The 27934-nt window shown below is 37.9% G+C and overlaps 1 long non-coding RNA gene across 1 annotated transcript in view; it reads right to left on the bottom strand.

Moving 5' to 3' along the window:
* Window positions 1-20010, bottom strand: part of LOC125963055 (uncharacterized) — a 44452-nt gene extending 24442 nt beyond the window's left edge. The window contains exon 1 of the long non-coding RNA XR_007474820.1: window positions 19927-20010. This is a non-coding gene — a long non-coding RNA (uncharacterized LOC125963055). The remainder of the gene's footprint in view (window positions 1-19926) is intronic.
* Window positions 20011-27934: the final 7924 nt, after the last annotated feature.

Consider the following 27934-nt stretch of genomic DNA (forward strand, 5'->3'; position numbering starts at 1 on the left):
ACATTTATATGCTATCTATATATCTTCTTTGGTGAAATGTCTGTTCATATCATTTGCTCATTTTCTAATTGGATGGTTTTTTTACTATTGTGTTTTTGATAGTTCTTCATACATTCTGGATACAAGTCCTTTTCCAAATGTGTGGTTTTTCAAAATTTTTCTCCCACTCCTTAGCATATCTTTTCATCCTGTTCACATGGCTTTTCACAGAGAAAAGTTTTTTATTTTGATTAAGTTCAATTTATCAATTTTTCCTTTTATGGGTCATATTTTTGGTGTCAAGTCTAAGAAGACTTTGCCTAGCCTTAGATGCCAAAGATTTTTTCCTATGTTTATTTCTAAAAGATATCTAGTTTTACATTTTACATTTAAGAAGTCTGTGATCCATTTGGAGTTAATTTCTGTGTAAAGTATGAAGTTTGGGTCAAGGTTCTTTCACCTCCCCATGGATGTCTAAATGTTCCAGCACTGTTTGTTGAAAAGGCTATTCTTCCTCCTTTGAATTGCTTTTGAACCTTTGTCAAAAATCCGTAGGGCATATATGTAGTGCTCTATTTCTGGGATATGTATTCTGTTCCACTGACCTATGTGTCTATCCCTCCACCAATACTACACTTCTTTATTACTCTAGCTATATAGTAAACCTTAAATTAGGTAGAGTGATTCTTTCCTCTTAATTCTTCTTTTTCAAGACTGTTTTAGCTATTCCATAACTTGTCATTTCCATATAAATTTTAAAATATGCTTGCTTATTTCTACAAAAATCCTCACTGTGAATTGCATTAAACCTACATATCAATTAAAGGAGAATTGACAGTTGCTGTGGTGAGTCTTTTGATAAATAAACACAGTATGTCTCTCCATTTATTTAGGTCTTCTTTGATTTCTTTCATAAACATTTTATAATTTTTCAGAATACATGTCCTTTACATCCTTTATTTAGGTTATACTTAAGTATTTCATTTTCACTGAGGAATTATAAATGGTATTTTGTTTTGGTCTCTACAACTTTATTCTTAATCGATAGAAATGTGGTTGATTCTTGTATCCTATAACATTACTGAATTAACTTATTAGTTCTCTGAGTGCTTTTGTAGATTCCTTGGGATATCCTACATAGAAAATCATCTGCAAATAGAGATAGCTGTATTTCTTTCTGCCTAATCTGAATGCCTTTTATTTTGTTTTCTTGCCTAATTGCAGTGGCCAGAACATCTAGTATTATGTTGAATGAGAATGGTGAGAGTGGTCATCTTTGCCACATTCCTGATCTTAGGGGGAAAGCAGCCATTCACTCACCACAAAGTATGAAGTTAGTTGTAGACTTTTTGTGGATTCTCTTTATCAATTTAAGGTAGTTCCCCTTTATTCCTAACTTGCTGAAAAGCTTCTTTTTCATGTATGGGTATTGGTGTTCTTCAAAAGCGCTTTCTGCATCAATTGATATGATAATATTTTTGTTCATTAGCCTTTTGATATGGTGGATTACATTGATTGATTTTCAGGCATTGAACCAGCCTTCCATACCTGGACTATTTTAGATACCTCATATAAGTGGAATTGTGCAGTATTTTTCCTTCTGCGACTGGACTATTACACTTAGCACAATGTCCTCAAGGTCCATCCATGTTGTCACATATGACAAGATTTCCTTCTTTTTTAAGCCTGAATAATATTTCATTGTATGTATACACCACATTACCCATTCATCTGGTGATGGACATCTAGGTTGCTTCGACATTATGGCTATTGTGAATAATGCTGCAATGAACATAAAAGTCCAAATACCTCTTCAAGCTTCTGTTTTCAATTCTTTTGGATAAATACTCAGAAATGGGGTAACTGGATCATATGGTATTTCCATTTTTAATTTTTTAAGGAACCTCCATACTGTTTTCCACAGTGGCTGCACCATTTTTACATTCCTACCAATAGTGTACAAGTGTTCCCACATTCTCGATAACACTTCTTACTTTTGGTTGTTATTTTATTTTGTTTTGTTTTAGATAATGGCCATCCTAAAAGTTATGAAGTGATATCTCATTGTGATTTTGATTTGCATTTCCCTGATGATTAGTGATATTGAGCATCTTTACATATACCTGTTAGCCATTTGTATGTCTTCTTTGGAGAAATGTCTAATCAAGTCCTTTGCTCATTTTTATTCAGGTTGTTTGGTATTCTTTGCTATTGAGTTGTAGGAGTTCCTTATATTTTTTGGATATTAATCCTCTATCATATATATTTTGGTTTATATCATTTTCTCCCATTCCATAGGTTGCCTTTTCACTTTGTTGATTATTTCCTTTGCTGCAAAGAAGCCTTTTAGTTTGATTTAGTCCCACTTGTCTATTTTTGCTTTTATTGTCTGTGCTTTTGGTGTTGTATTCAAGAAATCATTGCCAATTCCAAGTTCATGAAGCTAATTCCCTATGTTTTCTTCTATGGGTTTTACAGTTTCAGTTTCAGGTCTTACATTCAAGTCTTTAATTCATTTTAAGTTGATTTTCATGCATGGTGTAAGATAAGGGTCCAATTTCATTCTTTTCCATGTGGATATCTAGTTCCCCCAACACCATTTGTTGAACAAATGATCTTTTCCCCATTGTGTAGTCTTGGTACCCTTGTCAAAGATCAATTCACCTTATATGCACAGGTTTATTTCTGAGCTCTCTATTTTGTTCCATTGGTCTATATATGTCTGTCTTTATGCCAGTACCATATTGTTTGGATTACTGTAGCTTTATAATATGTTTTGAAATCAGAATGTGTGCTGTCTCCAGCTTTATTCTTTCTCAAGATTGTCTTGGCTATTTGGGATCCTTTGAGGTTCCATATGAATGTAAGGATTTTTTTTCTATTTCTGTACAAAAATGCTATTGAGTTTTTGACATAGATTGTGTTTAATCTGTAGATAAGTTTAGGTGGTATGGACATTTAACAATATTAAGTCTTCCAATCCATGAACATGGGATGTCTTTCCATTTATTCATGTCTTCTTTAATTTCTTTCAACAATGTTTTATAGTTTTCATTGTAAAGTCTTTCACCTTATGGTTAAGTTTAATCTTAATTATTTTCTTTTTTTCTTCCTTTTTGCTATTGTAAATACAATTGTTCTTTTAATTTCCTTTTCTGATTGTTCGCTGTTAATATATAAAAATGCAATTGATTTTTGTATGTTGATTTTGTAAACTGTAACATTACTGAATTAGTTTATTACTTCTAACAGTTTTCTGAAGTGTTTTTAGAGTTTTATACATATAAGATCACATCATCTGTGAACAGAGATAATTTTACTTCTTTTTTTCTAATTTGGACACAATTTATTTCTTTTCTTATATATTTGCTCTGGCTAGGCCTTCCAGTACTATGTTGAATAGAAGAGGTAAGAGTGCATTTTTCCTTATCTTAGAGGATAATATTTTCAGTTTTCTACCAATGAGCATGATATTAGCTATGGGCTTTTCATATATGACCTTTATTATGTTGAGGTAGTTTCTATTCTTTTTTCTATTCTATTCCTACTTTGTTGGGAGTTTTTTTTTAATCATGAAAGGGTGTTAAATTTTTTTAATGGTTTTACTGCATCTATTGAGATATGTGATTTTTTTATCCTTCATTCTGTTCATGTGGGTTATCACACTGATTGATTTCAAATTTTTGAACTATCATTGAATTCAAGGGATAAATCCCTCTTGGTGGAATTAATAGGAAAGGGGCTTATTGGATTTTAATAGATAGGAAGCACATAATGGACTAGAAGAGATGTTTGAGTAAAGGTTTCTGAAAGAATAAAAAATGCTTAGAGATAGAAATAGGTTTTAGAGTTAAGAAAAAGCTGACTAAGTTCTTGTTTTTCCATCCTCACTGTGGTGGTTAGTTTTATGTGTCACCTTGGCTAGGTATAGTACCCAGTTATTCAATCAAACACTAGTCTAGGTGCTGCTGTGTAGGTATTTTGTAGATATGGTTAACATCTACAATCAGTTGACTTTAAGGAGATTACTTTTGATAATGTGGGTGGGCCTCATCTAATCGGTTGAAGGTCTTAGAGCAAAAACAGGTTTCTCAGAGAAGAAATTCTGTCTCAAGACTGGAGCATCAACTCCTGCCTGAGTTTCCAGCCTGCCAGCCTGCCTTACAGATTTAGGACTTGCCAGACTCTACATTCACATGAGCCAATCCCAAAAAAAGAAATCTGGAGAACCCTAACTCTCTGTTCCCTCATTTTACAATTCATGTCATCATCTTTCTCCTTTCATAAAACCATCTCTTCCTCATCATCACTGCTAACAAGTGATTTTTTGAGTATAACTTCCCATATATTAAAGACTTTGACATCTGGCTCAGTCTTTCTTTCCCAAATCATATCATCCTCTTGGGTGGCCCCAGAGTCCTTGTGGATGATCCATTTAAAAGCCTATCCTATACATTTCTTGACATCTTTGATACTAGTGACTTCTCTACTTGACACCCACACCCACAGTCACAACCTGAACTATTAGTATCCTGACTTCAGGGAATCTGGGTCACCGTAGTAACCAACTCCACTGCAGTACTGTCAAGTAGGAATAGGGTGGAGATACCTGGCACAATGCCAGAGTCAGTATGGGAGGGAGTAGTAGCCTCCTTATTGTTTTGGTACTCTTCAACTTACATCATGGATGTGGATAGATGTTTACACCTGAGGAGGATCCTTTATACCAGGCATCTTGGAGACCCAACATTTTGGGTGGCATAAAACATTTATTTTATCTTCCTTCCCCATCTAAAAGATTTACTCCCTCTGTCCCCTCACTTCTGAAACTAATTCTTTTCATGTACACATTTTTCTCATTCTTTTCTTCTAGAGGCTTTCCCTTTCATCTAATTGTAAATTCCTAAGTGAGACCTCATTTCCTCCTTTCTGCAAGATTTGCAATTTACATGACAAAAGTACCCAATTCAACATCAGAAAATTGTAAATATCACAAAAATTACATTGAAAATGGAGGAAAGTACATTTTTTAAAGTAAGAAAATGCAAGGATATCAACCATTCAGGGAGATTACGTTGAAATTAATACTCTCTCTTCTATTATAGTTGACAACTAAGAAGGAAAAGGAGATAATAATTTGCTTCTTAGAAGGATAGGAAGAAGCAGTGGAGCTTAGGGCTTGTGACAAATCCTAAAGGACAGGAAAAATAAAGAGGTAGCACATCACTTCTAAAAAGGGTCTAGGATAGTGTGAGTAGTCGGATGAAACTAGGCAAACTCAAACTCATCTAGTTTTAAGCAGAGACAAATAAAAGTAACTACTTCTTCTCTTTTCCTCTATGTCCCCAGAAAGTTATAGAATTGGCAAAGATAAACTAATTCCTCCTCTTTGTAAGAAGTGAAAGGGAACATGTGGTTCTAGAAATTTCACAATGAGCATTCTTCTCATCACCACTTTCAGAAAGCGCAGTGAAATGGATTATAATTTGGACACCAAGGAACTTACCTCCTGAGATTGATCTATCATTCAAAGCATTTTGTAAGAATACCCTGAATAGAAAAACCAGAGCACAGGTCTTTTGTGGCTGTAGACCAGGACATTGTGCATGCCTCCAAAGCTCGTTTACTTTAATGTTAGAATTCAGAAGAATTAGTTTACTTGTCAATTTCTCCACCCATTAAAAAACATTAAAATGGTAAGTTAACCTGTTAAGCTGTCACTCCTCAGGGTTGTTTGTGGGGAGAAGGGGGAAATGGAAGGATGGTTCCCCAGGCTCTAAACTTCAAAGCCATCTTTGATACCCTCTTCTCATCAGGCCCTCCCCAACAAGTCCTTTTACTAGTTCTTCCTTCATATTATCTCTTATATCTTGCCCCTCTTTTCCATGTTCACTACCAAGTGAGAAACATTGTAATAATACTTCAGCAGTGGTATTCCTACATTTATTCTCTTGTATCACTTCTAATTTATTATTCCCACAGAACAGAGATTCACATTTCTAGAACCTATCGTGGCAGTCCCATATTTATAAAACTTCAGTGACTGCCCTTTGGATATAAGATGAAGTTCAAAATAATTGTAAATAGCTTCTTGGCCATGTAATTTACAGACAGCATCATATTTTAATTCTCCTTATCCATGCCAGCAGTTCTCTTTGATATCAGGTACTAAAAAGAAGGAGGGAGGACTATATATTGGATGTGTAGACCAGATGGGAAAAGAGAAATGGCACCAAATCCCAGAGCCCTGGTTCCAAGGTTGAAGATTCACTTAGGTTCTGGCATTGTTCCTCCTGGAGGTGGATGTGGCTTATAGCTATCAAGGTGATAGTAACACATGTGCCCCCATCTTTCTCATCCTATGGAGAGCCAGAGGTTAGTTTTAAGACTTAAAGTGAAAGGCTAAGTGAAAGGCTAGAAGTGAAAGGCTACAAAACTCACTATTGCACTCCAGTTTATGATAAGGACTCAGACCTCTTAGTGTACAGAACTGCCAAAACCCTGTTCATTAGTGCAAAGCTAACTTTTCCCTGGTCCTTTTTCCACAAGGCTATTGAAAACTAGGAAGACTCAACTCTCTTAGCTCAGTTTATCCTAAGACCCAGTAAGAGAAATGTGGGAAGAGGGGATCTCAACTGCTTACTCTATCTTACTTGGGGGCTACATTTAAGAAATCAAACATATTTTTCAAACTAAGCACTGATCAAAATTATCTTTGATGCATAAAACATTTTTGAGCCAAAGCATATCTACCATCTAAAACCTAAACATTAGTATGGCCTTTGCTGTAAATATTGGTATTACCCTTTGGCTGTAAGATAAAGTTCAAACATATTGCAAAATGGCTTCTTGGCTAACCTCAGTAATTTACAGGCAACCTATTATTTCAATTCTCCCTAGCCATACCAGCTACCTTTCAAAAGGAAAATAACTCTGATTACATTCTGCCAAGGAAAATTCTAATTCACACACAGATAATGGCATTATCTGATTTTCCAATTTTAGGAAACTCAGAAAACTGTTTTTAAAATTCTGTCTTCAAATATCCCTTTATTAATCTGGCCCTAACACACTTCAATTTTTGTTTTTCATCCAGCGTTCCCTCAGTATAGTTTAAATGAGCTAACACATGCACAGAGCTTAGAACCGTGCCTAGCACACAGCAAGCCCTATTCAAATATTTACTATGATTACTATACAATTACTAATGGAAAGTGTGCAATCTTTGGATGAAGACAGACCTGGATCTGGGATTCTGTACCTGGACTAACTAGCTTGGTGATCATGGGTAATCTTCTGAGCCTTGGTTTCTTCTTTCTCAAAATAAGAGACAGTAATAACTACTATGAAGAAGTGCAAAATAAAAGATAATGAAGCCGGGCTTCCCTGGTGGCGCAGTGGTTGGGGGTCCGCCTGCCGATGCGGGGGGCGCGGGTTCGTGCCCCAGTCCGGGGGGATACCGCATGCCGAGGAGCGGCTGGGCCCGTGGGCCATGGCCGCTGGGCCTGCGCGTCAGGAGTCTGTGCTCCGCAACGGGAGAGGCCACAACAGTGAGAGGCCCACATACCGCAAAAAAAAAAAAAAAAAAAAAAAGATAATGAAGCCAAAATGCCTAGTACAAGACCTGGTGCATAGCAAGTGTTCCATAAGGGAAAAATTTTACTATTATTATTCATTGCTGTACTTTGTTCTCTATGCTCCCCAGACTGAAGTACCCCCTACCCTTACTTCTCTCTCCTCACTTGAAGCGCATTCATCTTTTACTGAGAAACCAGACAAAGGGAAATTCATCCCTGTTCCCACCTTCTCATTTACCTGTACAGCTCATTTGGCTCATATATGGCAAGTATACTGTATAGTAAGGACTCGATTCCAAATTTGCCAGATATTTTCTCAAACAGTTTTAATGATATGTAATTCACATGCTACATAATTCATCAATTTAAAGTATGCAAGTCAATGGATTTTAACATATTCATGGAGTTGTCCATCCATTGCCACAATTACCCCTAAAAGCAATCCCACTCCCTATAGTCATCAACCCCCAGATCACCCTTTCCCCCATAAAGCCCTAGGCAACAACTAACCTACTTTCTATCTGTACAGATTTCCTTATTCTGGACATTTCATATAACTGAAATCATAATATGTGATCTTCTGTGACTGAATTCTTTCATTTAGCATAAGGTTTACCCAAGTTGTAGCATTATTTGTACTACATTTCTTTTCATTGCTGAATAATATTCCAGTGTTTGAATAAAACATTGAAGCCTTTTTAATTGTGCTTTTCAATCCTGTGTGCTGCCTCTCAGAATATACTCTTCAGACCCAAAAGTTTCAATGTGAATGCCTAACAGCAGGTGGATGTTGAGTACATGCCACATATATGAAGGTATTCAAATATTGCCACCCAGCAAAACACATCTTCAGGCAAAATTTATCCACAGCCAATTAGTTTGCTGCCTACCCCAACAGGCATGAAAGGTAGTATAAGAATATAATCATTAATTAATTTGAACATTTATCGAACACTTCTTATCTTAGTTTGGGTTCCCCTAGGAATAGCCCTTGAGACAAGAATTTGAGCACTAATAGTTTATTTGGGAGATGATCTTAGGAAACACTAATAGGGGAGTGAGGGATGGGAAGTGAGCCATGGAAGGGAAGGCAGCTAATACAAGATATGTGTTTCAAGCAAGTGGCACTGTGGGCAACTAGAGCTTAACTGCACTGAGGAACTCTGGGAGTTAGTATAGAACATGCATCTCAGAGTTATACGAACTAAGGGGGGAGCATGCTGGGGTTTTAATTCATCAACTCTGTCAATCAGCCAGTAGTTGAGGCCTCCTCATAGAGATTGCTAATTCTCTGCCCTTCTGGCCTATCATGTGCTGCAGGGCAGAATAGGTTTTGATGACCAAAGAAATCCCTTAGGCAAAGAGATGATGCAAGTTCTGGTAGGTGGAGGTCAGGCTGGTGTGCTGGGAGGGGGTGGGGGCTGAGGGGATGGGAGATGTGGACAGTGTCTGCTGCACCTCCTACCTGGACTTCCATACAAAATGAAACAAATACAACAAAAATGAATTGAATTTTTCCTATGTGCCAGATAGCGTTCTAGGCACTAAGGATACAGTTGTGAACAAAACAGGAAAATCCCTATCCTCCTGTAATTTATATTCAGGTAAGAGAAACAGGAAACAGCGTAAATAAACTATAGGGTCTACTGGAAGAGAATGAGTACTAGAGTAGAGAGTGAGGAAAGGAATCTGGGGAGTGCCCTGCTAAATAAAGTGGTCACTGGAAAAGTGACATGTGAGCAGAGCTCAAGGGTCTTGTTCTATCCTCCAGTCTCCCCTTAAAGATGCTTTAAGATAATCACCAAGTTTGAAGGTTTTTGAAATCAATTCCAGATCCAACATTCCAGACGAAGAGGCTTTTGTTAATGCTCAAGGACTCTCAGCAATGTTTCCCACGAATTAAGCTATGAGATGAAGAGAGCTAGGAAAACACTAGAAAGGGAAAAGGGAAGCCAATTGTGGCTGGAGTCATGAGGCTAGGAAGCAACCCCCCTCCCCAATCCCTGCCATCTTCCTGTGTAGCTAAAAGTGCATCTTCACTGTAGCCTCCCTGCAGATATGGCACTCATTCCAGAGTTTCTCCTGGCACCAGCAGCAGGCACCCACTGAGAAAATAGCAAGCAAGCTCCTCCGAGGAAAGCCTCAGTTAGTGGAGAAATCCTTACCGCATGTAGAACCCATAGCAAAGCAGCCCCTCTTCCTCTCCAAAGATCTCTTGCCAGCTAAGGTCACGTCAGGTTTCAAATGGTGTGTTTGTTCCTGGCCCTGGGAGACACATTCTCACGGTTCTTAAACCTACTGTGCTGCAATGTATAAATGTGTACAAGGAAACAAACTCCAGGGTCCCCCTCCTGCCTCCAGCACCTAATGCAAATTCCTTAGCACTCTCTTCTGCCTAATTTTTCAGTCTCATCTCTTGCTGCCCCCCAAGCAACTGCTCTATTGGAGATGGGGATGGGGGTGGGGGAATGCTGCTGACAGACTGGACCATCCTCAGCTTTTGGAATGTACCGCCTCTGTAAAATCTTCCATTATTATCCTCCCCTTCTCCTCTTGCATCTTCTCACACACTTCTCCAGCAGAATTAGCCTCTTCCATTCTTTGAAAGCATCTTTATAATAGCATTTAGCTCATTGTGTTGAAATTAATTTTACACCTCTCCTACAGCAGCTAGGCTGTGAACATTCCCATCCATATTTTGGCAACCAAAGCCTTCTGCAGTCTACCCCTTCCTTCTTATCCCAGCTCATAACTTACTTTTTTCTGCCACAAGCCCTCTGGCTAGCCAGTCTTTTCATTGTCTCCTTCACTTCTACCCACCTTGAACTTGCTATGTTCATTACTGCCTTATACTGTGGTCCACAACTGGTAATTATTCATACTCTATCCTTCTGAATTTTGAACCAATTGATGAATGGACATAAGATTGTAATAGGGATCAAAATACCAGCTTTATTTCTATTAAAGCTGCCTTGGAAAATGTAGCTCAGGTCTGAAGCCCGAATGGACTTGCTACTTCTTTACCCCAAGTCCAGACCTTGCAACCCACACAAGGGGAACTGGATCTACAGAGGAGACCCTTAGCTAGACACATAGGGGAACCTGGCCTTCCTCACAAATGGGCCAACAGAAAAATGTCGGTGATCTTTAGTCCATCAGTGTAGTACTGTAGACTAGAATGGGCTCAAGGGTGTCATAGTCTAACCATTCCACCACTCAGGTAAATAATTTCTCTTTCCACAGAGAACACTGTGTGACAGGAGTAAACAAGAATTGAAACCTTCTCTTCAATGCTCCCAACAGAGTAGATGTTATCATTCTATAGGCTGAGGCAAGCATGTGAAGAGAGAGACAAAATGTTCCCCCCTCAACTGTACATTTCCTTACCCATTACTTCCCTTAACCAGAAAACCCTCCTTCTTGCCCCCCTTTTTTACAAAAACCTCTTCATCCCTCAAGTCTGAGTTCAAGGCCATCTTTTCCCTGAAGCCATCTCTGATCACCTGAGCCTCCATTTTCCTCCTCTTAAATACTGAATGTGTGTTCACAGTAGGTCACTTAGTTGCATGTGGTTTTATGTTATTTACTATTCGTTTCATATGTATGAGCTGGTGTCTCCAATGGGATTCTAAGTTGTTACAAAACCTAATTCACCTTCCATCTCAGAGCACCCAACAATTCTTTGCACAGAGCAGATATTCGTTGGTTGTGGAAAGTAGTGGAATGAAATGGGATTGGATGGAATGAAAAGGAATAGAATATGATAGGATGGGATAGTATGGCATGAAATCACATGAAAACTGGGGATGGGAAGCTGGATTAAAACATAAAAAGCCTAGAAGTCAATCAAGTACATACTGAGTGTTTTACTATGGCAATGTAATCACATAGTCATTGAAAACTGATTTCACAGAGTCCTTTAGGAGCCCAAACATCACATCTTCACCAGCATTCATCCAGAGGTTGCAGAAGCAGAATGGCCACTTGAGGTTCACCAAGCCCATTTCCTTACATTTGGGGAAAGCTGTACCCTGTCCTCCTAGGACAAAAATCTCTTCATCCTGATGTCAAAGGTGTTTGGGTATTGAGAATCTCCTTCCTGTCCTATTGTACTTTCTCTCCAGAGAACTCAAGACATCTCACAAACAATGCATTATTCTCCAAATAAGTTCAAAGGCAAGTTTTTATGTCCTTTCCTCACAATTCCTGAAAGTGATTCCAGTCAAAATTGAAAAACTGAAAAATCTTATCTTTGAGGTGTCTCCATTCCTCCAAAAGAGGTTTCTTCCTTTCTCCCAAATACTATCTCCCCTTCAAGAACCCAGTTGATGAGATATTTCGGTGAATGAGGCTTTCCTTGGTATCCTTCTTATCACCCCACAAAGGCCTGAGTTAGAGCTTACAAGGAAATAGAAGTGAGTTGACTTAACTGAAGTTACAAGAGCTAGAGAGACAAGCCTAGAATACGATTCAAAGCATTACGTAAATGCCATCAGCCTCAACCTGACAAAACACACAATTTTGCTTTAAGATTATCATACCCACACAGTCTCTGTTTTTAAAAATATATATTGTTTTCAGGTCAGTAACTATTTTGCAGTTTCCTTCTGTTCTTACAAAATAAGTACAGTGCAATTCCAAATAGCAAGTGTATAGCTCTAGATTAAAAAAAAGTTCAGAACAAATTTATGGCTCAAGTGCTGTATTGGCAACATCAGAGTATCAGTAAAGGCTAGTATGAGGTATAAAATAACAGTAATGGGAGACCGCCTAGGGAGAGAGAGGCAAACAACTATATTTATGACCCAGACAAACTTTGCTCTTTGGCTTTTCTGTAAAAGACATTGATTTCCTGAGTACAACATATATATATAGCTCCAATGCTGAATCTCTTTCCCAATTAGGAATTCGATTTTCAAGCTCTTTTCAAACTACATGTAAACAAAGTATGTTATGTTACCAGGTTCGATTTTTAATAAATAAACAACCTAACGTTGCAACACTCACTTGAACCCTGTACATAATCTTAAGAGGAAGTACCACAGGTAGCTTAGAATCCAAATTTTTGTCTGCAAAACAATGCTGGTCTTCATTGTGTAACTACTGTGAATTAATGGTGTGTGTCCTTCCAGGATTTTTCTCCACCAACAGAGTGGTAGTAAATAGAGAACCATCTTGTCACCTAACATGGACATCTGGATATATAGGCAGTAGCTACTTTTCATTGCCAGTTGTTGTGTGGCTCTGTTAATGTGCTGCTGCTTATTAAATGTCTCTGCTTCACTTCTTACTGCCTTTACCTGCTCATTCAACAGTGCCTACCAAAGCTGACTAAAAAAAAAAAAAATTAAAATGCCAGGAGCTGCATATACCGGCACATACCCAGTCTACTATAGAGCCATTTTTTCATCATGTTTTCCCAGGAGCCCACTGTCCAATGAAAGTCAGTACTACCAATATAAATCAAGGAACACCAAATGTATAAATAGTTCAGCAGGAGGAAAAGAACTAGGAAGGGGCTTAGGAATCATTCTTCCCTAACTGTAGTGAAACAGAGAGGCTGGGAATTGCTATTGCACCTAAAGAAATTATCTCCATTTAAGGTTTTTGCCAGTGTTTTTTCCTGAGTTATCCATGTGAACAGTGCTGCCTCCTCATGGCCAACAGTTGTTTAGTCAGTGGGCTATAGAAACCCAGGCCTGGAGGTATTCACCCCTACAACCTCCTGTCCCTCTACACGCAGTCTCCCTAAAAAGTGCTGTAGTCTTCTACTCATTCAACAACATATAAAGTCCAGTTGGGGACAGCCATCCAGGCAGGGTTGTAATGGGCGTTAAAATACCTTTTTTTTGCCATGGCTATGGTGAGAATTTCTCTTTTCTCTTCCTTACCTTTCACTCTAGACTAGGAGTAGGCAAACTTTTTCTGAGAAAGGCTGTATAATATGTATTTTAGGCTTTTCAGGCCCTAGAAGATCTTTGTTGCATAATCTTCTTATTTTTTAACTACCTTTTAAAAATATAAAAATCATTCTTAGCTCATAAGCCATACAAAAATAGGCCGTGGGCCAGAACTGGCCCACTGGCCATAGTTTGCCAACCTCAGCTACCTAGTGTATGAGCCAGTTATTGACACACAATGGTATATAACAAACCACCCCAAAATTCAGTGGTATACAACAAGAAGCATTTCTTTTCCTACTCACAGGTCTGTAGATCAACTAGAGTAGCTTTGCTCACTTCTCAGCCTGACATAATACATGTGCGCCTAATATTACTGTACCCATAGTTTCTGTTTTTAAAGGGATTTTGACATGAGAGAATATTGCTGTTTTGGAAAAATGCATCCTTATTTACAAAGGAAAGTCACTAAAGTTAAGAGTTTTCTGTATTCGAAAGGAGATACCATGCTAGTTGAATTTCTTCCATACTTGCCATCTGATTTCTTTTAAATGATAAAGTAGCTAACATTTATTAGTATGTGCCAGGCACTATGTATGGTAAGCCCAATAAACATATTAATTTATTTAATCCTCATAACTATTATTCCCAAAGGAAGGCCATTGCCCAAGGTCATACTTCAAGGAAATGGAAGAGTCTATGAATCAGCAGATTGTACTGCCTCCCAAGATTTCATTAAGGCCTTTGATAATCTTCATTGCATTTCTGCTGTGTAAAATAATAAGATAAATAAAAACAGGAGTCTATATGCAGATTTTAAGAATTAAAATTCAAATTTTTAAATAAAACTAACCCTCCTGGGATGCAAGAGAAAGTGTCCTTATGAATAAGACTTACCGTGTTCGTAACATCCACATTGTGAGATCAACTTATAAAGGCTTTGAGCTACTTGAACAAAAGAATGACTGTATAATCACCAGCCATTTTTGTTATGCCAACCAATGAGGTATGACAAAGGGTGTTATTTTAGACACACACATGTGTTGAACATTGAAACATCTGGCCTTAACCATTTGAATGTAAATAGCTTAAGAAAAATTGCTTCTATGTTTTTGTAACAGTCTATGTTGGAGTTAATTTTCTTTGAGACATAATATATATAGCATAAACTATGTAAATGTTCTAATCTTAAGTGTGCAGCTTGGTAATTTTTACTACATAAGTAAACCCTCCTCCCAACCTTCCTTCTCACCTTCCTGTAACCATCATTCACATAGATATAGAATATTTCCAGTACCTTCCAAAGCTCCCTCCTTCCTCATTCCACTCTGCAGTCCCATCCACACGCACCCTCAGGTAACGAGTATTCTGTCTCCTATCTTCCTCAGCTAGTTTGCCTCTTTTTAAATTTGATATAAATGGAATCATACATATGTACTCCTTTGTGTCTGGCTTCTTTCACTCAACATAATACATGTGGGATGCATGCATGTTGTTATGTGCACCAGTAGCTTGTTCTTCTTATTGCTGTGTAGTTTTCCATTGTATGAGTATACTACCATTGGTTTATCCATTTTCCTTTTATTTGGCTTATTTGCAGCTTGCTTTGACTATTATGAATAAAGCTCTTATGAATATTCTTACATATGTCTTTTTGTGGACGTATGCACCCATTTTTCCTGGGTATGCTAAAGAGTGGAATTACTAGGTCATAGGATAGGTGTGTGTTTAGCTTCAGTAGAGTTTCCCAAAGTGATTTTGTGGAGTTAAATGTTAAAATCCTTAACCAAGATCTGTAAAACTTCTTAACGGTAGTGCTCTGTTTAATGTTTCATTCGTAAATAAAGTTTTTACATTACATACACACAAATCATATTAAAATGCAATTTCTGATGCAATAAAATTTTGAGTTTTGGTGTGATTACTGTTTGCTGAACATGCTTCGTTATTCCATATAACATGTCTTTGTCTTCTAATTACATGCCTGATTTGAAATGAATCTCTCAAAAAATTGTATTTATTTATTGATTCGAGCTATAATTGCATAACAATCAGTTTTCTGAGCCCAAGAGCTAAATTCCACTGGAACTTTTCTATGTGGTCTATCAGTCAGAGAAGGCAAATCTCTGTGCTCTAGAACCACTGTCGAAATGTAAGAGAGAAGAAACCAGGAAGAGGGTGTTCCATTTAGATGGAGAGCAAAATTCCCTGCTCTTGCTGAGTTAGACCTGGAGATCCCAAATTGAGGTAAGTTGTAAGATCTTGCCTTTCGCCCTGTTCTTCAGGACAAGCTGTCTGGCTTTATGGCATACTAGCTTAGGAGATAACAAGAGGTGGGCAAAAGTCAGGACCTGGAAGGAGATTCATGCTAGAGAGGGAAGTGAAGGCTGTGGGTGGCAGAGCAACCAGGAAGGCCTGACATGGTATAAAAACTTGTGCCTAACTCAGTGGTAAGGACTGCTGTCATTTAGGCTGTCAGTCTCTACTGCAGATCACCTTTACACATAAGTCATTTGGTTCAGCCTTGGTCCTACTCCTCTCTCATCATCTTTCTGTGACTGAAGTCCCAGTCTGTTTTGGAGTTAATCCCACATAGGTCACTGGAAGCCACACATCAGTTCTTCCTGAGAGAACTACATTCTAGGCTCAACTGAGGGTCAGGATCCTTCACAAACAATGTGGAATCCCAGTTCTCTTTTCTCTTTCAGGTCTGGCTTACTAGATGGCTTTAATCCAAGCTCTGTCACTACTATGACTATTACTTCTCCACTTGATGCTATGATTGACACTACCTGTATAACTAAAATTTGCTCAAAAATAGAATGCAATGATTATGGAGTTGCGGGGCGCCAGTTAATTCACTCTGAGAAGCTGGGGAAGGCTGAAGATGAAGAATAGAACAAACGATAACACTGAGGGTTATAGAGCAAAGGGGTATATTCATGATCTACAAACTAGGAAAACATGCAGATCAGGTGAGGACATATTTCAGGAGAGCAGCTATTAGGAGAAAACACCTTAGCTCAGGCCAGACTGAAGCTCAATAAATCAGTGGCCCTATCCAGTTAAATTTGTAATAGTGAAAGCGAGGCTGGGAATTTCCACAAACAATAATGCCTCCAAAAATATATTGTATAATGGCAAAGGGTACTAAAATGTCAATGCCAAAAGAAAGCAAGGCACTGCAAAAGTATCAGTGAAGTTGAAATAAATGTCAAAGCCAAATATTTAGCATGATAAATATTCATAGCAGGGAAGAACAATGACCATTCTCTCTTGAATGTGTTTGTTTATACTTCCCCATGAATTACCTAAAAGCAATTCATGAAAAAACCAAGCTTCCTAGTGAGAAGTAAAGACTCGCAAGAGAATAATACTTCCTAAATACAAACACTAAGTTTTTTGCCAAGAAGAAATGTTATTTAAACTAGGTAGAAACTAATACAACATTGTAAAGCAACTATACTCCAATAAAAATTAATTAAAAAAATAAAGTAGGTAAATAATTAACTCTAGGAAATAGAATGTAAAAGTACACAAAGTTTATATATTTGCTGTTTGTTCTTTTCTTTAATTCAAAAGTGAGATATCTTTATCTGTCATATCTATATATCCTAGGTCAGTGACCCTAGATCTCAACCCTGGCTGCATATTAGAATTCTGGGTGGGTGAGCTTTTAAAAAATGATGCCTAGGCCCCAGTGCTGACCAAGTGAATCAAACTGGGGATGAAGCCTCATCAGAATCCAATCCAACTATACTTTTACATATGGTCTGATTCTTTCCTTAAAGGGTTTGCAGTGCTTCACAATCCTTAGGATGGAATTTAGCCTAATATGAATTCACCTTACTTGGCTTAGTTACTACCACAATTTAGGCTATCTATGGCAGGTACTAAAGTTGAAGCTTCAAAGCATTGATCGAATACAATAAGGAATACAAAAATGATTTAGATCTTCTTCCTGTTCTCATGAACCTCATGATCTAGTAGAAGGAGAAGAAAAGTGCATAATAATCATAATATAATAGTGAATACAACACACTGCAGGATTTTAGGTCTACTCTCCTGGCTGCTTTATCAATCAGAGCTCTCTCTTCAGTCAGAGACCTACTTGCCTAGACCCCTGATAGCTGCAGCAAACATAGGCTGGCCAACATGAGTAGTGGTAGTGGCAGGTGCAGCTGCTGCAGGTGCTTTCCAGGAGATCTGACAAAGAATCAAGGTCGACTATTGGGAACGTTGAAGGGACATTAAAGCATGACTCAGCCAAGGTTATATGTAACATCTGAGTTTTCTGTCTGAGGAAATCTTTTGTGCTAATAAAGTGTGCATTTCAGAGGCTAAAATTTCAGTAAGAAATTATCAAGTGCAAACAGAACACAAGAGACTATTTGAGGCTTCCTGATTCTTTAAAATTTGTCCTTAGAGGAACAAGTCATTTGGTCAAGAAAGATTTACAGTTTAGTAATTCCTTAACCTTAACAGATTTATTTCAATTCAACAAGCCTTCACTGAAAGCCTAGTTTGAGTTCAGCCCTGCGCTAGGCAGTTGGCATGAACATACAAGAAAGAATAGTTCTCTGCTTTTAAGAAGCTCAAACTTGGTCTTGAATCTAGCTAAGAACTACTAAATTGAGGTACAAATAGGGTTCTTTGTGAGCAAAAAGGGTGGGGTTATCAATGCTGACTGGGGGACCAGGGGATATGTGACAAAGGAGGTAACATTTGAGCTATATCATGTAGGATGAGTAAGATCAATAGGGAAGAATGGAACCCAGATGGTTTGATTTGAGTGGTGCAAAAAGACATCCCTGGAATGACAACAGAACTGCAATTAGGTTATATGGTTTTTAAGACTTCATCTTTGGAAGTTAGATAAACAATGAGACTCATTTCCCCATCTTCCTTTCCCTTGACTTGCCAGCTGTTAGGATTTCTCCCATCTTTGACTATTGTTCAGCTCCTCAGTCTAAGAGCTGCAATTTCAATCTTAATGTCTGCTCTTTGTGTGACAGTTCTTGCATAAAATGCATTCTCAGTCCCTTCCATGGTTACTTATTCTTGATGCAGGGAACAGTTGGCAGAAGCCAAAGTCATTTCCCTTTATGGACCATTCAAGATGTAATTGAGGGACATAGATGCTGTGACATATGACTGCTATAGAACTTTTACACTGTTTTTACTTCAATCATTTGATGGTTTTTAAGAAGTACTTGGCCATTTTCCTCATTTAGATTTGAAAAAGGAAACAGAAATGACCATCTATTCTCAGTCTTTTCCTAATCAGCTTTTACAGATTTTAAATATGATGGTATGATTGAACTTTTTTACTATGGACTTAATGGCTGTACTGTATTGTTCTTTGGCATTTGCCCAGTCCCACCCCCACATATCCTGGTCTCTTCAACATATAATATACACATTGGGCACTACTATTTGTTTGGCCTAGGAAATGCAAAAATGACTATATGGAGAGATAGGTCATTAAACAAATACACCTGAGTGACATCATGATGATGAGCATTGGTCTAGATAAGACCTAAGTTTGGGTTCAAATTTGAGATCCACTACTTGATAGCAGTGTGGTCTTGCATAAGTCATTGCAACTCTCTATACCTTAATATCATTATGTTTAAAACAGGGATATGCATACTTAGTTCCTAAAATTACTATATAGATTGCCTAAAATAATATATGTAAAGGGCTTAGCACAGTGTGAAGCACAGAATAAATGGTTACTATACTCATTATATACAGGGTGCTATGCTGGGAACAAGGCCTGGGAAAGTCAAGAAAAGCCTCATAGAAGAGATATTAGCTGCATTCAGACTAGAAGAATAAATAGGGCTGCCTAGAGGACAGAGACATAAAGGGTCTTCTGGACAAAAGGAGCAGCATGTAAAAAGGTATGGGGACAAAAAAAAATGACTTCAGGTCGTTTGAGGAACTGAAGGTATTTTGGTATAAACGAAACCCAGGGTGAATGTGAAAAAATAGGAGTCAGGACAGGGGAGTACGTAGATGAGGCCAAAGAAATAGGTTGAGGCCAAAACACAAAAGCTTTTGTATGCCATTATAAGACATTGATACTTTAACCTGTGGCTGATCAAGACTAATAGAAGAGTTTTAAGTAGGAGAGTGACGTGGATCATATTTTCATTTGGGGTCAAGTTGGTAAATGTGTGTGTGTGGAGGTGATTATCAGAGAGGATGACACTAGAAACAGAGCAGCCATTAAGATCTCGCTATTGCAATAAATCCAGTCAAGAAACTACAAGGGACTGAACTGAGGTAGTCAATGGGATCTACAAGAGGAGGGGGTGGTATCAGCAAGGTGATCAAAGGTAGAATCAGTAGGAGCTTATGACCAATAGCAAAGACCAGGAGTTGATAAGAACAGAGAAACATCTAGGATATCTGTCATCTTTCTAACTTGGAAAACTAGGTGGATTGAGAGGTCATTAACTTACCTTGTAAAAAGAGCTCAGTTTTGAACATGTTGAGCTTGAGGGCTCTGTCAGACATCCAAGTAGAAAGATCAATTTGGCAATTCTGTAATTCAGAACAGACAAATGGACTGAAGTTGTGGATTGTGTAGTGGTCAAATCTAAATTAACTATGACTTAATTATGATGGAGATTCGTAATAAAGAGTCTAACTCCATTTTTGATTTTTGACTGCTGATAGCTTTCAAGCTCTGCCACTCTGTCTTCCCCTGTATCTGCACAAGCTGATGAGAAGGCCTAGATGCTCCCTACTTTGGTGCCAGGGGGAGGCTCAAACTATGGAAGCCCTAGCCCATGCAAGGGAACCCTCATCCCAGCCCCACAACCTAGCCACAATAAAATCCAAAGCCAGCTGCCCCTCCTCGCTCTCTCAATCCATTTTTCAACCTGCTTGGGAACTCACACTTCTCTCTTCAGAAAGTCTCATTATATGAATAATAAATCTCATTCCTACTCTCTTGATGCATATGTGGTATCATCAGTCTCAATATCCAAACCAATTTTGAGGGAGGGTCCATTTCACCTCTTCTGTATGACAGCAATAGGGCCATTATGTAAAAGTCCAATATTGTGAGTCTTTCTCATGATAATATGTAGCTTTTGAATATTAAGTGATTAAAATAATAGCTATGGAATCACTTAGATATGATATGTATAATGTATAGTATGTATGTATAGAGTCAAAAGGGAAGTGGTCAGGGTATGTAGAACCCTGAGAGAAAACCATCATTTAAACATTAGATAGAAGAAGAGGAGTGCATGAAGGAACCTGAAAAAGACTTGGCAGAAAACTAAGAGAGAAGGAATTCAAGCAAAGAGAGCATTTTAAGAAATAAAAAGAATTCATTAGGATCAAATGTTTAACAGGGCTCAAATTAGATTTGAAAAATGTTATTAGTTTAATAATTAGGAGGTGACTGGTATAAAGAAAGTACTGTTTAGATTTACAAAGCATCTCCATGTGGGAAGAAAACACTGTCCCTTGAAGTTTTGACCATTATTGCCCTTGGTCCACTTTCCTTCAGAGCATTAGGTAACTTTCACTGAGACTATCACGTGAGCTGCTCTCAGTTTAACACCCTAGATAAACGTGGATAAAAAAAATCATAGAATAATTGAACAAGCTCTTTAAATCATATTTCACTTAAAGCTCAAGGATAACAAAGGACAAATAAACACAAAGAATAACTGGCTGAAAATGTATAGCCCATTGGCCAGAAATCACAGAATTCTTTCCTGTCCTAAATTCTAGTCTTACTCCCAGTATTCGACACCAGCTTAGGATCCACCTAGACATCTGTACTCCTAAAATCCTAGAATCAATAAAGTCAGCACAGCCTTGCACCAGCATTAAGATTTGCTATATGAGTGGAGCCTTATGGCCTATGTGGGTCCATGAGCTCCAGTTTGATATTATCTGCCAAACTCAATTAGTGTCAGTGTTTTAGGTTGAAGAGGATTCTAATGTCACAGTGGGGTTTGGTGTGTTTTCTGACTTTGATTTTTCCACAGTGAATAGAGATTTGCTCTGTAGTCTGGTGATTGACCATGACCACATCTTACAGTACCTGTTGGCTCATAGCTCTGCCTAATCTGTTCCTCCTCCAGTTTCACAGCTACAGGATCTGTCTGTCTCAGTTACATCCCAAAGCCAGTATGTGGTTTATGGTTTTTACACAAAGTTCTTTTTTATACATTCTTGAACTACCTACAAGTAGGCCAAATTAGCAAGCACTCCCCACACTATGGATTAATTGTGATATGGGTCAAAGTACAGGTTCAAAGTAACTGTCTTTCTTATTGCAACATATAGAGGTTGTTTGGTTTTATAGATTAGAATCGTTGTCTATGGAATCAGACAGACTTTTGTTCAAATTGAAGACTGACTACACACAAGCCACGTGATCCTGAGTGAGATATGTAACTTATATGAGCCTCAGTCTCTACATCTATAAAACTGGAATTAAAATAACTATCTCATAGAGTTTTAAGGGTATGGGGTGTGTGTATGTGCGCACACGCACGTGTGTGTTATGTGTAGTGTAGCACATGGCACAGAGAAGTACTTTAAAAATGACAAATATTATTACAATATGAAAAACTTAGGTGATAGTAGCTAACATTTTTCAGACACATTTTATATATCAGGAATCTAAGGTTTGGAGAAGATAAGTAAACATCCCAAGACCATACAGCTAGGAAGTAGTAGAATTGAGATTCCCAACTGGATCATTTGATTCCACAGCACTTCTGTGTGCTGCTGGCTCATTGCAACACACTGTTGCCTTCACTGTCTTCACAGACCTAAACTGAGCTAACAGCATTACAGAAATCATACATTCACTTCTTGTGGACATAACTGATCCATTATGAGTGAGGTATTCTGGTTTATTTACCAGATCCACTCATTCTTTCATCAATGTTGAAGTAGTGTTAAGAAAAACAAAAGGGTCAAACTTCCTCTTTTAATCATCAGGTTGAAAGAAAGGCCTGTATAGACTTAAGTCTGGCCTTTTATTTCAATTGCTTCAAAAGACATCTTGGCAAACTTTTGGATTCTTGGGGTTTTTTTTTTGATATTTACACTTTGAAATCCATCTTAGGATGGTTGTGTATTGTCTCTCTTGGAAAGGCAACATTAACATTTCTTTATTTTTAGGTATAGCAACTAGCTTCTGAAATGTGTCCACTGAGAGTTATTCCTTTAGTAATGGGACAAAATAAAAAATATTAAAAATCACCAGTCAGTATAGTATTTTCAGAAATGTAGTATTTATCAAATAAATATTCATTTCTTTAAGAACACTATGACTCCAATAGTTATATCTTATATCCATATATCATGTATATCAACTATTATATGAAGGTAATATTTGATTAAAGTTGAAATAAGCACCAGAAAATTTTAATAAAGACTGAAACTTTTAGAGCAGTTCCAAATTGTTTTACAAATCATTTCTCTCAATGAAATTGTTACATTCTAAAACCTCATGCTTGGGGTTTCCCAGTTACTTTTTTTTTTTTTTTTTAGTGATTCCTCATGAGGTTCTACATTCTGATTTTCCATTTTATTCCATATTATATACATGTCATTATTCTGCTTTTTCACTTAGTATGAGAACATTTATGTCATAAAATTACATGAATGATGCATACTCTAGACACCAGGATTTATCTTGAGGTCTGCTGATGACCTTAGATCATCTTTTAATTATTCACAAACCAATTAGTAGATGGATTGCTAGGAGCTTTGCCACTGGAATAATTTAAAATTCTGACCACCAAACAAACTTTCCTGAAAAGCTCCTCTTACTTTTGATTGGTTACTAAATAAATAAATCTCCAAAGGTGTAGGCCCCTGTGGAATCGTGGATCAATCTTCAACTGCGGAGATGCTTGAGTGGTATTCACATCTGTGTAAATCAGGGCAATCTTGGTTGCAAATAACAGAATACCCAAATCAAACTAATTTAGGCAAAAAAAGAATTAAAGGAATTTATTGATTTATATTAATGAAATCCAGAGGCAGCCTGATCCAGAGGCAGGGCTGGCTACAGGCACTGTTGCAGTCAATGCTCAAATGTGTCATCAGACTTTGTTTCTCTAGAAATGGACCCACACTTACATGGGCAATTAATCTACAACAAAAGAGGCAAGAATATACAATGAGGAAAAGATAGCCTCTTCAATAAGTGGTGCTGGGAAAACTGGACAGCTACATGTAAAAGAATGAAATTAGAACACCCCCTAACACCATACGCAAAAATAAACTCAAAGTGGATTAAAGACTAAAATGTGAGATGTAAAACCATAAAACTTCCAGGAGAAAACATAGGCAGTACACTCTTTGACATTGGTCTTAGCAATTTTTTTTGGATATGTCTCCTCAGGCAAGGAAAACAGAAGCAAAAATAAATAAATGGGACTACATCTAACTAAAAAGCTTTTGTACAGCAATGAAAACCATCAACAAAAAGGCCAGTTACTGAATGGGAGAGGATATTTGCAAACAATATATCCAATAAGGAGTTAATATCCAAAATATACAAAGAACTCATACAACTCAACATCAAAGAAACCCAAACAACCTGATTAAAAAATGGGCAGAGGATCTGAATACACATTTTCCCAAAGAAGATATACAGATGGCCAACAGGAACATGAAAAGATGCTCAGCATCACTAACCGTCAGGGACATGCAAATCAAAACTACAATGAGATATCACCTCCTACCTATCAGAATGACTATTATCAAAAAGACAACAAATAACAAGTGTTGGTGAGGATGTGGAGAAAAGTGAACCCTCGTGTACTATTGCTGGGAATGTAAATTGGTGCAGCCACTATGGAAAATAGTATGGAGGTTCCTAAAAAATTTTAAACAGAACTACCAGGGCTTCCCTCGTGGCACAGTGGTTAAGAATCCACCTGCCAATGTAGGGGACACGGCTTCAAGCCCTGGTCTGGGAAGAACCCACATGCCGCGGAGCAGCTAAGCCTGTGTGCCACAACTACTGAGCCTGCACTGTAGAGACCGCAAGCCACAACTACTGAAGCCCATGTGCCCTAGAGCCCATGCTCTGCAACAAGAGAAGCAACCACAATGAGAAGCCCATGCACCACAACAAAGACCCCCCCCCAAAAAAATAGAACTACCATAAGATCCAGCAATTCCACTTTTGGATATTTATCTGAAGAAAACCAAAACACTAACTTGAAAAGATATATGCACCCCTATGTTCATTGCAGCATTATTTATAATAGCCATGATATGGAAGCAACCTTAGTATCCATCAATAGATGAACACATATATACACAATGGAATGTTACACAGCTATAACAAAGAATGAAATCTCGCTATCTGCGACAACATGAATAGACCTAGAGGGTATTATGCTAAGTGAAATAACTCTGACAAAGAAAGACAGATGCTGTATGATTTCACTTATATGTGGAATCTAAAAAACAAAGCAAATGAACAAACATAACCAAACACAAACAGAGTCATAGACATAGAGAAAAAACAGGTGGCTGCCAGAGGGAGAAGGGTGGGGGAGTAGAGAAATAGGTGAGGGAGATTAACAGGTACAAACTTTCAGTTACAAAACAAATGAGTCATGGGTATGAAATGTACAGTGTGGGGAATATAGTCAATAATTATGTAATATCTTTGGTGACAGATGGTAAATAGACTTATCATGATGATCATTTTGAACTGTATAGAAATATCAAATTACTATGTTACATACAAGGAACTAACATAGGATTGTAGGTCAATTATACTTCAAAAACAAACAAACAAACAAACAAACCATAAAAAAAGACATCACATTTGTGGTTACCAGAGGCGGGGGTGAGAGGGAATTGGCTGAAGGTGGTTAAAAGGTACAAATTTCCCATTATAAGATAAATAAGTACTAGGGATGTAATGTACAACATGATAAATATAATTAACACTGCTGTATGTTATATCTGAAAGTTGTTAAGAGGGTAAATCCTAAGAGTTCTTATTGAAAGGGAAAACAATTTTTTTTATTTCTTTAATTTTGTACCTATGTGAGATGATGGATGTTCACTAAACTTACTGTGCTCATCATTTCATGATGTATGTAGGTCAAATCATCATGCTATATGCCTTAAATTTACACAGTGCTGTATGTCAATTATATCTCAATAAAACTGGAAGGAAAAAAGAACTTATTTTCTCTCCATGTCATTATCTCTGACCCCCTATTTTATTTTCTTCAGTCTCAGGCTCCATGTTGTAGCAGTATGAGAGAAGTAATACAGCCATTACAGCCCCTTATGTTCAAGTAAAGCAGGAAAGAATGTGTCTTTTCCCCAGAAGCCCTAGGAAAGCCTCAGTGTTCATAGACTCTTGTAGGATCATGGGACCATCACTGAACCAACCATTGCACCCTGAGAAATGCAATATGCTGATTGGCTTTGTCTTAGTCAGCTTGGGCTGCTATAACAAAATGCCACAGACTGGGTAGCTTATAAACAAAAGGCATTTATTTCTCACAGTTCTGGAGGCTGGGAAATCCAAGATCAAGGTACCAGCATGGTTGAGTTCTGGCAGGGGTTGGGGGAGGGGGTTCTTCCTGGTTCATAGCCAGTGCCTTCTCACAGTGTCCTCACATGGTGGAAAGGGCAAGGGATCTCTATGGGGTCTCTCTTTAAGAACACTAATCCCACTCATGAGGCCTCCACCCTCATGATCTAAGGACCTTCCAAAGGCCTCACTTCCTAATACCATCACACTGGGCATTAGCATTTTAACACGTGAATTTTGAGAGGACACACACATTCAGACTCTAGAGGCTTAATCTTGGCCATATTTTGCATCCTGGTGTCCCACTCAAATTCATGGCCTATAAAAAGGAGACAAGTGAATCCCCTGGGCATCTATTCATCCTATCTCTGTACAGATAGGATGAATAGATGCCCAGCCACCAAAAAGTAACACCTGTACCCTCACTTCTTTATGCCTTCCCTTGAGTACCTCCAATGCACCTCTCCCCCTATATGGAGGTCATGAGGTAAAGAATATTATTTCTATATTTAATTTCTGCTAACAGGTACTTTTTACGGGGAAAAAAATGCTCAAGTAGCAGCGCCCAGAATATATATTGTAGGAGTTGGCTAATAAGACTCTTCAGTATTCTTCTGCCACCTGTCATTTGGGATCTCTCACCATTCATTATCTGGTAGCAGGCCTGCAGTGTACAGATGGAAAAGTCACCCCAGAGGGAAGAGAGCTGTTACACTCTACCCCCCTTCTGGTTCCACTTCTGTGCAATGCTAATTTAATCAGGCACATGATTCACTCACTCACCTTAAGCTCAAGCCAGACCTCATTCTATTTTTAATGTTTTAATTTTATTATTCACCCACAAATGTATCCACCCCAGTTTAGGTATATTTTTGAATAGTCAGAAGTACAAGCTGAAAGGAAAGGTCTTCTCACTCCTATTCCAGTCCTCCCCAGATCATTCCAAATACTTTGTTCTAAGCCATATATAGCATTAGAAGTTACCTTGAAGCCAGTATTGGAGCGAGTAAATAGCATACTGACTGGAACTCCAAGTCAACATCCAAAATGGTCCTTTCTAGCAACTCCACTGGAAATGAGGGCCAAACCAGTGGGGAAACCTGAGCCGATTCACATGGGGCCAGGTTGGCATGTTTGCGTTATCATGCAGAAACTGAAAGCCTTTGGTCCCATTATCAGATTCGTTATGATCAATCTCAGAGTTTGCAGAAGGTAATTGTAGGTAGAGAACTGGGAGGAAGAGAAAGAAAGGTGGTAAAATCCCAAGGAAGCTGTAATCACTACCTTTGGATAATAGAAATTCCAAAGCAAGAACATAGGAGGAGAGCTTTGAAAAATAAGAGAGCTGGCTTGCAGGTGTATTTTACTAAAGTCTCACACAGCTAATTAAAATTCCTTTAGCCGCACTAGTGACTGTGAGTGGGTAGGGGTTATAATGCACTGCTGCTAATTAACCATTAGAACTTGGTCAATAGCTCATGAGTCACCCCATCTCATTTAATAATACCAAATTATGTTTGATTCAGTTACAAAGAAATGCTTAGATGCACCAGTGAAATCCACACTATATAGATAAATGCTTCAATTTGATTTTCAACTTGAAGATAGAGATAATGGAAAATAACCTCACAATATTATTTGCTGTCACATATATGCATGGTAAAATGTGTTCTGATTATCTTTCCAATATTCTGATTTATGGGAGGAAGGGAAGAAGGGAGGTGGTGAAATATACAAGATAATAGTCACATCTAGCAGCAAAATTTACATGAGACACCGCCATGTAAACAACATTCTGAAAAGATCACTCTTGAAGGATAGTCTCCTGCATGATAAATAGTTCTATGCCGAATCAGTAATTATTTGAAACACTAAAAATTATTTTAGACATATTCTAAAGTTCCATCAGAGCCTGT

The sequence above is a fragment of the Orcinus orca genome, chromosome X (genome assembly GCF_937001465.1).
Source record: "Orcinus orca chromosome X, mOrcOrc1.1, whole genome shotgun sequence".
NCBI classification, from domain to species: Eukaryota; Metazoa; Chordata; class Mammalia; order Artiodactyla; family Delphinidae; genus Orcinus; species Orcinus orca.